Source organism: Lissotriton helveticus, chromosome 4_1 (genome assembly GCF_964261635.1).
Source record: "Lissotriton helveticus chromosome 4_1, aLisHel1.1, whole genome shotgun sequence".
Lineage (NCBI taxonomy): Eukaryota > Metazoa > Chordata > Amphibia > Caudata > Salamandridae > Lissotriton > Lissotriton helveticus.
Genome location: NC_136063.1, coordinates 176,630,083 through 176,646,106, shown reverse-complemented (window position 1 = coordinate 176,646,106; position 16,024 = coordinate 176,630,083).

The window sequence follows — 16,024 nt, the reverse complement described above, 5'->3', positions numbered from 1 at the left end:
TCAATCTGTTTATGGCAGATTTATCAGGCCGACTCGACACATGCAACTCCCACTCTCCGAGGCTGGGAGGAAAAACCCTAAGCAATCTATTATACGCGGATGACGTGGTGCTTCTTAGCCACACACATATCGGCCTCCAGAATCTGCTGACCGAAATGCACAGTTACGCAACGGAAAACAACCTAGAAATCAACATAAGTAAAACGCGTATGATGTCGATCAACACCAGGAACAAACATCAGAAGCCCTGGACTCTGGGCGGTCAAAAAATAGAGTCTTGACGCGAATATAAATACTTGGGACTTATCTTCGACACTGAAGGCTCATTTGTCCGGCAGATGGAGGAAACCAAAAGAAGAGGGGCCTCGATCGCGATCACACTGAAAAACTTAGCAAACCAACTAGCGGGGCTGACTTTAACACCATATTTAAAAGTCATCCAGCCCAAACTGCTCCCTTCAATTTCCTACGGCAGCGAGGCACTACGAGGAAGAGACTCCAAGAACCTAGATAACATCCAGGTAAAAGCATATAGAACTCTGTTCTCACTTCCGTCCTACACCTCGCCTGCCCAAATAAGGCTTGAGTTTGGCTTAAAAAAACAAGCCCTTGCAAGACAAGGAGCTTTCATTATCTGCTGCCACAAACTCCGCTCAGCCCTCAAAGACACCTTAAACGCGACGCTGTGGCAAGGCATAAAAAGCAGGGATGAATCTCAGGCACGCTCCTACTTGACGGCAGCCTTGGGGCTGTCAAGGCTTCCGCACTCTGGGACATGCAATTGGGGCACAACCCCTTTAAAAAAGTGGTTTGGAAAAACGTAAAAACTATATCCCTAATAGAGGACAAGGCCGTTTTTGCAAAAAGAAACCATGCGTGGATGACTTTAAACACGTACAAATCCCTGACACCACAATCTTACTTCAGCCAGGGCTACCCAAAAACTACAAAACTGAAGTTTTTGAAATATAGATTAGGGATCCTGCCCAGCAGAGAGCACCAACCACCATGGCTCAGGAGCAACGGCCACGAAGTCTGTCCGCACTGCAAACTAGCAACCGGAGACATACTACACATGACCTGTCTCTGTGAAGAGTTCCGACAAGTCCGTCGACTGCTATTAAGGGACCAGTTCAAGCAGATAGGGACCAGTACGCGAAGACAGGCTGTGCTTGCATGCTTGAACCCTGCAAATACAAAACTAAACTGCAGATAAGTCAAATTTCTGACTACGATAGAGCAAAGCCTGCAAAACCTACAACTGGCAGTAACTTTTGGCTCTGGGACCTAACGGCCGAACTTTGGGCCACTAAAGTCTAGCCTGCCCTGGCTCAGGATATACTGTCCGATAACTACCCTCGGTTTCTCACCGCATGCCTTTTGACAAAGGCGATTACACAGACTATATTCTCACCATATTTTAAGAAATTGTTTTAAATGTAACTAATGTACTGGTTTTAATTAACTATACATAATAAAATTTACTATTACTATTACTATTACTGAGCGCTGGACTTTTCTTTTGACCTGCCCAGCGCGTGGTGAGCGCTCCAGGATTGCTGTGCCCTGAGGGGAGAGAGGCAGTCCAGACCCCCAGGCAGCATATGGGACGTGCTGGCATGCCCCTTTGCAGCGCTTTTGTTTTTAAGCCTCTAAGAGGCTCTGCTGTGCCGGAAAAAGAAGTCAGAGCCCTGTGAGCTGCCCACCCGTGAAACTGGAAGTCAGGAGTGACGGCGCTTGGTTGTGGGCAGCGCAGGCCAAGAGGAAGTCGAGACAAGGCAGGAAGTCAGGCGTATTGGTGCCTGACATTGGGCAGGGCTGGCAGCTTGATCCAGACAGAGTCTCTGGGGCTCCTTGTGCATCCCAGGACGTTGGCAGCAGAGAGAGAGAGTCATCGCTTGGGGGCCCTGAGGAGAGCCTGCAGCAGTTCAGGCTTCAGAACCTAAACAGGAATCCAGAAGTCAGGCGGAGAATGCCTGGTGGTGGGCGGGGCTCCTGTAAGGCTAAGGACAGCCCCGCGTGAGTCCTGAGCCTTGCCGTGAGTAAGGGAGAAAAGAAGGTGAGCAAGGCTGAGACCAGAAGTGCCAAGAGAGGCCACGGTGAGTAGGGCTTTTGGAAAAGCCCTAGTGACACTTTTGGCCTTATCACAGTTGCGCTGTGTGGCTGCGGGCAACTACATGCTCATCTCAAGCCCAGGGGGCCATCCACCATTGGAGGAAATCGGGGTGAGTTGCACCCCCGCCCCCTGTGCATTACACACTTTGTTTGTGCTACATCGGCAGCAAAGAGGGGCCAGATTGTAGGTTCCGTGTGAAGGGGTCACCAAGCTTGGGAACCCTGACTGGGGTAAGCCTTGACGGAGGCCTCCGCATTTAGGAGTGAGTAAGGAACCTCCCTGATAATACCACACAGCGATGTAGAAGCTGGGACAGGGAATACACCCTTTAGGTGAATCAAGGCTCCCCGCAGTTATGGGTCTGAAGTGATGACACTGGGTGCACACTAAAGAGATGGTTACATGCACTGCTGTTGGTGTCTAGGCCATACTATACTGAGCAATTGCATAGGGTGCCGTTTTTTCCCTTTGGGGGCATGATATGTTTGTGATGCATAATGTGTCTATGCTAAGTGTACCTAACCAGTAGTTACTGTTTGTTTTCTCATTTACCTTTTCTGATGGTGATGGCAGTGGCCCGATTGGCCCTGTCCTGCATACAATCCCCTGTAAAGTGATACCTAGTGCCAGGTGGCACAGTGTATATATGTGATTACGTTCTAATGTGTTTATGAGTAATACAAATGTATTTTTCATATGACCTTGTGTGGAGTTTCTTTTGTGGTGTGTCTTGTGTGTCGCTGCTGTGTGAGTGTTGCGCAAACGCTTTACACATTGCCTCTGGGATAAGCCTGACTGCTCGTGCCAAGCTACCAAGGGGTTGAGCAGGGGTAATCTTCAGCATGTAACTCCCTTGGCCTGACTAGAGTGGAGGTTTCTGCCTGGCTTAAGCACATGCCCCAGCCAACCAGAAATCCCATTTCTAACAACTTGAAACTAATAATCAGTGACAAAAGTCTTATACCAACAAATCGAAAGAAAATGGGTTAAGTACATACATTGGGGGATCAAATTCGCAACTATCATATTCTAACTCCAATTGCAAAAACATTAGGGAACATGCATAATTTTGAGACGTTAGATATCCTATTTTAACTCCAGTGTAACAAACATTGAGAAAAGTATTTACAATTGTGGAAAGTGCAAATATATTGTCTATTAACTGGGGGAAGTGCATGATTTTGAAGGGTAAAGATTACTATTCTAATTCACATTAGTGCATATTGAGAAAATGCATAAATTTGGAGGTGGGCACTTATACGATTCTAACTCCAAATCCCCCCATACATTGGTATGAATGCATCATTTAGTGAAGTAACTTTAACTATTTATCTTCGGGCCACTAAAGATTTAAGAACATGTGTAAAGCTGCAAGGGTGGTAGGAGGCAAAAAACAAATCTAACTCCAAATTGCCAAACTTTATGAAAAGTGCATTATTTGGAGGGGTAAGGTTTAGTATTCTAAGTTCACTCCAACAAACATTGGGCAGAGTGTATAAATAGGACTGGGGATAAATCTACTTTTCTAACTTTGCATCCCCAAATATTTGGCAAAGAACATAATTTGGAAGGGTACGGTTTACTATTCTAACTTCAGTCCAAAACACTAAGGAAAATATATAAATGCAGGTTTATGCAACTTGGCACCCTTACTTTTCCAATTCTAAAGCCTCAAACATTGGGGAAAGTGCATAATTTGGAACTATATAATTTACTATTCTAACTGGAGTCCAAGAAACATTTATGAAAACATTTATAAATCATAGTATGCGTGGGCAGAGGGGTACAAATATATTAACACAAAACATAACTTTAAAAAAATTGAAATCCTGAATATTATGTAAAGTAATATAAAGAGCCCCAAGCCAAAATTATTTTTGCTTTTAATAAGTTTAACAAAAAATCGTTAAGACATTAATTATTATTAAAATCACCCAAAATACAAAAAAAGCATTTGAATTATACTTCGCACAAAACACGCAGCACAGCATTTATTATTAAACAACACATTGAAATTCTATTTCTATAAAATATAATCAATGGAATAATACCATCATTAAATAAGCTATTTTTGATATTTTTAAATACAACACCATTCATCCAAATCCCCAAATACCTCAAAACTCAACAGCACCTAAAGCTGCATATTTGAATGAAAACATGTAATAATAAATGTTCATGTTGCAATATAAATTCTAACTATATTTATTACTGATATATTTAAGTAAGCAATATTTGAGCAATGATTTTATTAACAAACATTTTGGGGTCGATTCCGATTCAGTAAAATGCCATCCGAATAGCCGTACGGAGCTTTTTTCCCGTACGAATCGTATGCAGAACCGTACCCGTACGTACGATGTAGTACGGTGTGTACCCAAAGCAGTTCTACATACGAATCGTACTGAAGACCGTACAACTCACTAATCCATATGAATCGCATTCAGAACGCACAGCATGCGATGTCCGTACAGATCGAAGCTGCATTTTCCGACCCAGCAAGTACGAATCGTATCGACAACACTCCGTACCACTCTTTTTCTACGGGAGCCTAAAACGTCTGTAAAAGCAGATTTTGCCTCGAAATGCGTATGAAACAGACCCCCCGGGTACGGTGCGTACACCCCATGACTGCAGGGGTACAGTGCATCAGGGTACGATGCGTACACCCCTGGTTTTCAGGGGTACGGTGCGTATGTCCCCGTGCGTACACCCCATGATTGTAGGTGTACAGACCGTAGGGGTACGGCTCATACACCCCAAGGTCGTAGGTGTACAGTGCGTACACCCCATGCGTACACCCCTTGATTTTAGAGGTACGGTGCATATGTGATAGTGTTGCCCTCCGTACGAATTGCTCATACGCGACATTTACCGTACGAATCGCTTACTCATTTCCCGGTCCGGATCGTACTTGGCGGGTCGTACGGCATTTTTACGAATTGTATGGTTCACTGTGCGGGTCGATGTCGTATGGATTTACCCTTCATTTTCGTACGGTTCGCAATGATTCGGACGTATTTTCTCGGAACGGATCGTACAATGTGATTCGGACGGATTCGTACGATTCGTACGGAAACGGCTACGAATACGAATCGCCGTACGGATTTGTTTCTTGAATCAGAATCGACCCCAATCGACCTTTGCTAATATTTCTAATAATGTTTTGCTCTTGCAATATTTTTACCACGATGTTGTGGTCCAATTTACTTTGCTATATTTCAGTACCATACTCTTTACACTAAAACCAATTTCAACTTCATCTCTAAAGCTCTTTGCTTCAATTCTAAAGTCTTCCTAGTGGACAAGATGGCTATTTTAGCTATTAGTATAGTGTTGTATTTGCGGGGTAGCTGAATTTCTTTTCGTAACATTTAAGAATGTAGTACCATTTTAAGTATCTCTAGAAGCATATATGATATGGATGTGCTATGTCTTCTATGTCTGCGTCCCAACCATGTGACTTCAACCAGGTCGAGATGGTGAAATAAAAAAAGAGTGCAATGAACACCAATGCAAACAGGCATTGGCAATACCAATACTTCATTATATGCCCTCTAAGTGAATGTGGTATTGCTTTGCAAATGTAACGTTTCCCCTTTGAAAACAGCAGCTGTATGCGCTGAGGTTGGACATAGGTTTCCCTGGGTGTTTACTCATAAATGTAAAAAAAAATACATAGGAACATTATAGTATTGATAACGTTACCTGTTTTGCAATTTATTTATTGTCTGCTTCGCACTAACTTTACTTGCTTTTCAATTTATATGTTGTCTGCTTCACACTTTTTATATGAAACAGTTTTGTAGATTTGGTACACTGATCAATTTGAAAGTTTCCACATTTTTGATGGCTAAACATATGGAGTAAAAACCTCATTTTTTAGGTTGAGAATCAGCAATGACCTGTTGTATCTCTCTGTGTGGCTTTGGCAAACCCACCCATTGCTATTGGCTGTTAGCTGCAGCATTCAGAAATGCTGGTTTCTTATTGGTGCATATCTGTTAAAGTTCCTCCTTTGTGTGTTTAGCTCTCTTTATGGTGATTTCACTCAGAAAGCATTTTGGTCGGCCATCACACAGTACAGCGTGTGATGGCCTCTCTTCCCTCCTCCCATCTGGTTTTGAAAGGTGGTCTTGTAGTGAAAAGCGTTTGTGTTTTGTTTACGCTGCTATGCAGACACTTTCGTCACGGAAGCCCCGCTGGTTGTTTACTTAAGGCGGGCGTCCAGTAACTGTCTCTGCTCTCTGTCAAATCTGGCCACTTTGGGAGGCCAAGTGCCTTTCTATTTAGTTCAACCCCCTCCCCCGTCTGTCACTTTCCACCCTTGTTTTATTATTCACGTCGCGCAAAGAATCTACCAGAACCAACAATAACATAAATATAGCACACGGGTCTCTCTTCTCACGCTCTTGGCATACTCTGGGAGGAACCATCTGCACTTGCACATGGTGTCTCAGTTTCATTTCACATCCCAACAAAAAGAAAAAGAAAAAGAAACAGGCGAGAGAAGTCAGAGCAGACCATACACGCTTCTAAAAATGGAAGAAGAAACAGTTTTGTAGTAACTGGCAAAACTATGGTATAGTTTTGTTTTGTAATTAGATTCCAAGAAATTGTATCAGCAATGCGTTAGTAAACATAAGACAACAAAGGACCCTGTGCCAGACTGCCTCTTGTGTGCGCACAGCTCCGGACAAACCTCTGCTGCTTCCTCCTATAGAGAACCGAAAACGTCCGCAGCAGTATGGGGCAGCAGGTATTTCGCTTTCTTTTTCGCTTGTTAGATTTCGCCTGTCGAAAGCTGCGCAAGCAGCGTTTCGCGCAGGCGAAATCTAATGAGAACAGTAATGTAGCTTTGTTCCACCCTCTCTTTCCATTGGCTAGCTCCATTAATGGAGGCTAGCCATTGGAAGAGAGATCTGCTCGTCATTCTGCGAGCAGATTCGTGGGCGTTCCTGCAATTTTTAGGCTTTCCGCCACATCATGCGGCGGTGGGCGGATGTAATTTTTTTTTTCAGGCCGGCATCCTTCGTCACACCAGCCTGCTCGCTCTCCATGTGAGGACGCAGACCCGACCCGCTCCCTACTCCGAGCAGGGGTGGGCTGCGCCATTTCACTTTTCTAGGAGGTAAGCGTCATTTTTTTGTTTTTCTTATCCCGTTCCCGCCCCCCCTCCCGCTGTCCGTGTGCCCGTTAACCTGCCCCCTCCCGCTGTCCGTGTGCCCATTCCCGCCCCCTCCCCCCTCCCGCTGTCCGTGTTTCTTGACCCTGCCTCGCGACGAAAGGGCTGGCGGCTTTAAGGCGCCAACCGCTGAGTGGGGGCAGAGCCGGCGGCGGTGCCCCCGAAGACGAGTCCGCAGGCAGTGGAGGTGAGCATGGGGGCAAGGCTGATGAGGCCTGGAGAAACTTGCTCTGGGGAAATCGATAGTTACCGGGGCTGTTGCTCAGTAGTAGAGCACAGGATGTGCATTCGGAAGCCAGGTTCAAACTCCCCCCTGCGAGTTGGTCAAGCTACGCAAAAATGCTTTGTTTTTTACTGTTCTCAGCATAGGGCGCTTGTCTCCTTGCCGGGTGGCCACAGGGTTCTAGAGCGGCATGCCGACCGCGGCCAACCGGGGCCAGTGGCATCGGGTAAGGCGCACTGTTTAGGCGGGAGACTCCAGGGCTTCGCACACCCTTCCCTCAGCGGAACTATTTGGGGCATGCTCCGAGGGCAGTTTAGACTTAAAACAGAGGGGGCAGGCTCGAATGCGCAGCTAACGTCTGCTCAAACCCCGCTCATTGCCACTGATGGAAATTCAATGTTTACCTTCCCCTATATCACAGCACTTGTAGCGCACTGAAGCATCCCGGGTTAACTGCGAGACACTCGGGATAACAGGGATACAAATTTCTGTTACGTGGAATAAGTTACGGCGCTCTGGAAAGCCCAGAAAGTGAATGTACTTGCGCCGTGATCACCCCTCAGCGTCCTCGCGCCGCATTGCAAAAAAGCCACTTTTGCCCTCACAGTGTGCAGATGGGCCTGAAGATCAATCACAGTGGGGCCCCTGAAGATCAGAGCAGATTCTGTTTTGTTCACATGATCTGCAGTGGTCCACCCTCAGAAGGTTTACATCCAGAGATATGACATTGATTTTCACTTCGAGCGATGTTTTAAAGTCAAGGATAGCATGTAGCACTTTCTCAAATTGTTCGGAGTGTTTTCACAGAGGAGATTTTCGGTGATGTAGGGCGCCTATGGTGGTGTCAGCAAGTGTTGGGGGTGGCACTGTGGTGTGGAGTTCAGGGATCTGTGATTTGACAGTCCTGGTTTTCCCCGTCATTGTACAATGAGGACAGGCATAGAGGCAGGTCATGCCAGTCATGTGCCAGTCTAGAGTATCCTGGGCTCCTGATCCCACCAGGCATGTGTGGTTAGTACCAGGGGAGTCGTGCTGCCATTTCAAACTTCAGGGAAGTCCACACGAGGAGGTTGCGCCTCTGTGCGTGCAATCCGATGTGGTGGGCAAGCCGACTGGGACCACAGTAATAGGACACTCCAGGCCAGGTGCACCGGAGAGAGGCACAGCCCCTAGCTTGCAGAGAGATGACACACTGTCGAGGGTGTGCGCAGGAAGAGAGGCATTTTGGGGTGGGCTATCCATCAAGACCACGCTATTTCGAGCATGGTCACATTGATCCGTTTGAGTTCCCATTAGGGCTTGTTGCTGGGCACCACGTAGCCGTTTTGTAGACTACAGATGGAAAATACAAAAACTGTCCTGCAAATGAAAGATTCAATAAAACGTGAAATATAAACTGACACAAAACTGACATAGATTACATTAATTGTTCATAAATAGTCCGTGTTTTCCCCTGTAAAGTTAAGGACAAGATTTTAGGGATCCGATTACTTGTCCGTTCTAGAATGCTACAGGGTCTGGGGACTCCGCCCGCTTTTGTCCTGTTTCGATTGAATGCTTTCTGGAGTTCATATACTTGTATTTATTTCTTTATGCGTTTCCGCGGTGCCTGTTTGCCGCGAGAGTTTGTTGTGTTCTGGAAACACTTGAGTCATTAACGCACAACTTGCACTACGCTCAGCGGTGCGTGTTTGCTGCTTTAATGAAGTAAGTAACGTATGATTTGTGTTGTGCGCACGACTGTTTATTTCGCACATCTTGCTGTGTCTGTGTTGTCCTTATGCCTCTTGTGCGGCACGCGCTGATGCCCTTGCAACTTTGAATGAGGGAACATCTCTGGCACTTCTTCACAGTAGGAATCGGGAAGTATGGTACAGGACGTGGCGTTGTGACCCGAGCTGTCGCCTTGGGAGCGGGAGCCAGGTTCGAATTAGCGGGTGGGTGGGTGGGGGGTGACCCTGTGTTATGTAACTGATGCTCTCCGACACATGCGGGTCGAGCTCGCGCTATGTGCCTTCTCTGCTGCATGCCATCGCTGAACACTCGTTGCCCTCTCTGCCATTCCTGTTCACAAACTGCCCCCGTTCATACACTGCCTCTCTTCTGTGCCCCATCTGAAGACTCAATGCTGTCTCCACTCGCAACCACTTCTGCTCACACACTGCCCTCACAGCTCCCTGTCCCTTCTCCTCACACACTACCCCTTCTCCTGTGCTCCTTTTTGTCTCTGATCAATCACTGCCCTCGCAGCTTCTTGACCCTTTAGTTCACACACTGCCCTGCCCTCGCTTCCTTAGCTCCAGGCTATATTTCAAAAACATTAAAACCAGCATGGCATTTAGATGTGGGGAAAGTATTTTCCATTCATAAATATCACACCATTATTCATAGATCCCCGATTTGTGGGATTTTCAAATAGCAAAGTGCACTTAAGTGGAAATTCAGCAAGGGTAACAGATTTTCCAATGTTGTGAATATTAGTTATAGCCTAGGTTTGGATAATTTTAGCATGATCTACCTACCCCCCACAAATAGATGAATACTTGCAAACATGTAGGCTTGTATATTTTTAGATTTCTTCAGCAGGTGGGCTTGCACACAGTGCATTAACACAGGGTTACTCTAGTGAGAGATACAGGTGACTTTCTTGGGTGAATGGAAGACGCGTGTCTCTAACAGAGGCGTAGGTGAAGCGCTTTTCCCTGGGGAAGCATATTCTTCCTATGGAAAAAGAACATTTGTTACATTTACAATTTCACATGATATTCTCTTGTTTTCCACCTCCTGGAAAGTCTGCACGAGTGAGTTGTGCAGGTTTGAGCTTTAAAGAAATCTATGATGGATTTTATGGAGCGGATTTACGGAATTTGTGGTGGGAGAAATAATCCACTAATTTGCCATATGGGTGAAAGCTGACCATTTTTCAAATCACTGACATGCAAAGCAAAATTACGGTATAAAAAAATGCATAAATTAACTGCAAGTAAACCTTGAGAAGCAGGCAGATTTCAAGTGTTTTGGGCAGCTCATGTATTTTATTGTGGGTCTTCCTGGCAGCAGGATCATGGAGACTCACGCAAACAGCACATCTTTTACAAACTGCCCACAGAATAGGCACTTGTTTGCAGTCTCAGACCTTAATTTGTACCTATGGCAGGCATACAAATATCAGCACGGTGTGATCCGGAAAAAATGTCTGGCCTTAACCACTTTTCCTATTCTTTGTATAGTGTCAATAAATCTTGCTGTGCTCCTGTCCTTGCTGTTCATGCCTTGCCTGTTACTGAAGCTCGTTGAAACATTTTCAGTATACTAAAGTCAAATGCTTGATGGGAATGAAATAATGTACTCCAGTGAAACTGATGGACAAGGTTTTAATTTAGTATTACATGTGGCTCAAGCAGTAACCAAATTGGTAATGGAGTGGACCATGTTGTAACATTTAAAAACAGACCAACACAGTGATTGTATGGCAAAGGTGACTACTTAAGGTATTGATTGCTGTACTTTTCGGTCCACATTTACAATGTTAAAAACACAAGTTCCGCAATACAAAATGCTGCTACATGAAAAGCCAGCACTGCCTGAAGGCAGGGAATCTCACAATAGGCCATGTGATAACTTTGTTAAAAGTATTAAAAACAAGTTTCAGTTTGTGACTTTAGGCCTTTATTCTTGAAAGCAATCAAAGGTAATTATCGAAGTGGGAAACAGGCATAGATTAAAATTCTAGTGTAAGTCTTGCTAAAACATTACTTCTTAATGCACTGAGTCCCTTTTGGGTTCTGACTACTGTTATATAGCGCATCCTGCAACTCCCACCGCTCATGTACTTACGCTGCAGAGCAGCAGCAACTGAGCGACACCGAGCAGAATACAGCAATCATGTATGAAGTTTCGTTCCTTAGCAGTTCCCAAGCCTTTAATGTGCTTTCAACTGCTGCAAAGTGGAGCTAATCAGCTGAAATATTGATTGGGCCCCACAGAAGTTGGCGCCCATGTTCAGGGCATGCACACATTTATCTTTACACATGACCTGGTGACTCCGGGCCTTTATTGGTGTTACTTGAATGGGTTTATTTCTATGCAGTTCTTGTTTTGGGCTGCTGTATAACCACCGTGTGTTTCTGTTCTGTATACTGCTGGAGTATGCTGTTCTGTTTGCGAGGGTTTACCTTCTCTGTGTGAGTGCTGATGTACATACTGTAGTTCTTCATACGGACTTCATCTTTGTAAACGGCTTGAACCCACTCTTATGTTTTAGCATTTGCGCTTTTGGCTTCGCAAGCTGTTTTGTATAGCTTATTTGCTGTTTTGTCGTTGAGTGCTATGGAGTGCTAGGGACTGCAGAGTGACTGCAAAGATTAAGCTAATGGCAATGTAAATGACAGTGCCATTTATTTATCTGTTTTCAAAACCAACACATAAAGACAAATTTTGTCATTTACAATGCCAATAGCTCTAACTTTTCCAAAGGCGAAACCATTGCATTGTAAATGCTTGGTTTTTTTGTGTCACAGAGAGAGCATTGGCTACATTGTCCATCTCAGCTGCCAGTATTTTACTAGATTTTCGGCCGTTTTCTTCATTCTCACCATCCTTCCACACTCAGGCTTCAATAACTGCTGGGAATTTCTTATACTACAATAAAAAGAGCTTTTCAATGGAAGATGTTTGTGGATTATCTTTGAAAACATCTACAAGATTGGAATACATTACACTCGCCATATGACTCTAGGGAGTGACTATTATATGCTATGAGATATAAATATCCAATACTCTTATTTTGGGTTTTATTGTAACTAATAAGGGTGTGCTGTAACAAGTTTCTTCGTGAATGTTTATGTGCATGTTTCTTGGAACCTGCCGATAGCACCATTTGGTAGTAGGTGCTGTAGCTATCTAAGCACCCCAATATTTCTACATTAGATTATTATTCATGCTTGTACTTGTGACTTGCTACATTTCTTCTTTTTGATGTGCGGTTTTTCCCTGATGGGAACACTACTACTGTGGAATTTTAGTTTGTGTACTGAACATCATCTACGCCATCTTGCAGACTCACGTATGAACATACACGGCAGCCATTTTAGGTACCATGGTCTCCCTGTTCGCGATCGCCCGTCAGCGGACTTCCCTGAACCTTGCAAGCCTTCCCCACGCACCCTGGCTGCCCCCGCTCTCACATGCACAAGTCATGAGCCCTCCCCTTCTGCGTGACTCTGCCTTTGGGAATCACACCCCACGCCTGACCAACACCTCCTTTCCGTCCATGAATACCCCTCCTTTGATGACCCCTTCCTCTGAGCCCGATTGCCTGTACGAACCGCTGGTCATCCCTTAGCCTGAGGGTACAGTTTATTGCCCACTACTGTATGCACTCGCCTCTCTTGAAAGGAGCCACTATTGATCATGACCTCCCCACCCCCTGAGATTCGATCAGGCGCACACATTCCAAAGGAATCAGCTGCGTGATAGCCCCCTCCCATTGTATGAGGGGTAAGGGCCTCTACTGTTGTCATGTGTTGGAATGGGCCGGAACTGGGGGGGTGCCGGGGATGTCATCCTCATACTTCACAATGTCTTTGTTGTAATAAAGAACGTTCACATGTCTTAAACCAGTGTATAAAAGACCAGGCCTCAGAGAGGCTGAGAGAGCACCTCGAGACGATACCTTGTTGTCCGATCTGACGTGTTCTGCTCCGTCGGAATAAAACTTGTTTCCTGTCTTCCTGTCTCCAGCGCCTGCCTCTTTATTGGATAACTTCGTATGGTATTAGAGGCATTTTACGCCGGGCAAATTTAACTTAGGAAACATCAACTAAATCGCCTGACCATTTTGAATTGATCTTTATCAATTGGCGTCCCAAACGCGGGGCCCATCAGCGACACGTGGATCCAGTGGGAGAGGTCCCGACGACAGAGTGAACGACTGCAACGATCGGGAAAGCTCCTGTCCGATAGACCCTCGTCTGACAGCCGATCATCTGAACTTCACTGATTCCGAGCAGACCTCTCCCGAGTGATCTACGGTCCTGACTGGGAACCACCAGGAGTGCCGCGATAGCAACAGAGAGTAGAGGACGATCGGGCGCTGGAAGCGGAAGACGAGAAACGGTCCGTGCGGTCCGGGTAAGGTCGTGACACACGACAAATTGCGAAATTGATTGTTTGAAAATACTAGTATTACTCATTTTTGTCTCTGAGAGATTCTCTATTTGCAAACAAGCACAGAGTCGCCATACTCTGTTTAGTCTTTGCAGATAGTGAAGGGTAGGTAACGCGGACTTTTGTCCCCCATTGTAATCTGCCGTGCCTATTTTTCTCCCCATTGATTGATTGTTTGAATCGAGCATTGAATTGTTCGAAGTTGGTTCTCTTAAGGATCTTCTCTGCTTACAAACGGGGAAGAATAGGAATATTCTCTCTCCCTTTGTAGAAAGTGAAGGGTAGGTAACGCAGGCTTTTGCCCCCATTGTAACCCGTCGTGCCTACTTCATTTCCTCATTGATTGATTGTTTATCCGAACATTGACTGTTTGGAATTGGTTCTTTTTGGAGGTATTCTCTGTTCGCAAACAGCGTAGAATAGAATATTCTGTCTAAACTTTGCAAGCAGTGAAAAGATAGGTAATGCAGGCTTTTGCCCCCCATTGTAATCCGTCATGCCTATCTTCTCCCCATTGGTTAGTAGTTGGGTCAACCCGGACCACTTATTAGAGATGAACCATCCAGCTCCATTGGAGGGCACCCCTAATAAGGACATGTTTACTAAGCAAGGACTAGTCGCTATAGCTTATAGTAAGTTATGGCATAAATATACAAAAAAGAATCCTGAAAGTCAGTGGCCACTGATAGGTTCTTTTGATGAAAATAAAATAAAAACGTTAGAAGCAGCTGTAAAAATAAATAAGGCAACGCCCACTATGCTCGATAGTATTGGCATGTGGCGCAAAGAAGCAGAACAGCGAAGGAAAAGAGAAGAAGCAAAAATAGTGAAAGAGTTACGAAAAGCAGCCCATCTGGCCGCAAAAGAACTAGATGAAGAAATAAGAAGAAAAGAGGAAGTTAAACAAACACAAGAATCAGGACTGGCAGGCCAATGCCCTGTCAGGACCCCCTCTACGCTCTACCCGGAGATGCCCTCCAAACAGCGGGCAAATGACGAGTTACTGCTCGGTCCTCCAATTATCTACATGCCCCCTCCTTATGCTCCCTGCCAGCCTCTAGCACAACACTCACCAGTTCAAAGTGCAGGCGTGGGTGACCCTAGCGCTAGTGCCCCGGCTCTTACGGCCTTCGCACCGGCCGCATTGGTAACAACACCAGATGAACTCGAGACTGGCAAGCAGCTAACAGCCAGACCAAATAGGTTGAGCAAAGATGAGCGGGATGGAATCGACAAGATAGCAAAAACACTGGTAGAACGGAAGGAGAGCGAAGAATATACGATGAATATGCACAACTCACATGCCGGTAGTCACCGACGGCATTTCATTCTGCGGTTCAGCTACCACACCCTGAACGCATATGAGGATAGGTACCAGAATAAGGGTCCTGCTAAACTGACGGCTCTATATAGAAGGGTCGATGTTGGAGATGGGACTGAGAGCGATGTGACGGACCTCTTCATGCAAACGCTTGAAGTCTTCCGCCACCTCGCGGAACAGAAACCAGAGGTCAAGATCACAGTCCCTGAGACGATTGAGCCCTCATTAGAAGCAGCCAACACTATGATGCCTATCAGAGAAGCCGCCCCCTACTGGGTTCCCCAAGAGGTCAGGGAACAAACGACGATATCAACCACGCAGATGCAAAAGGGAGGGTTGTGTATAATTGGGTTTACCAACCATGGGATCGGCAAGATATTTTAACTTTTAGGCAAACCCTGCCCGATTTAAGAAAGAACCCTACAGCATTTTATACCGAACTAGGCACAGCCTTGGGCTAAACCATAATGACTCTATCGGACATTGATTTGTTTTTCGGGTTGTGTCTGCTGGCCGATGTGTGGAAGCAAATCCGGAAAGCCGACCACACAGATCTGTTCGGACACACCTGGAAACAACTCAATGAACCAGATGGGCAGCGAGAGCCCGGAAAGAAACCTGTAAAAGACATACTGGAACTCCCGGAGAAAATAGTGCAGAAACTAGAGACATTGATCCCAGAGAAGAAGGTAGACTGGTCGGTAGTCACGGCTTGCCGCCAGAAACCTCAGGAGGACGTATCAGAATACTTCTCCCGATTTGAGACGGTTTTCTCCGACTACAGTGGCCAAGACATGACCACCGCAACCGGACAACACCTATTCGTGCAAAACTACGTAAAGGGGCTATCGCAAGAGGTCTCCCAAAAGTTACAGACGAGCGAGAGTAGTTGGGGAGCCTCCAAACCTGCAGCTATCCTTCAGATGGCTCAGTATTACGAACACCAAAAGAACGAGAACGAGAGGGCGACTGAGAGAAAGAAAAAGGACTTAAAGGAACGAGTGATGATTG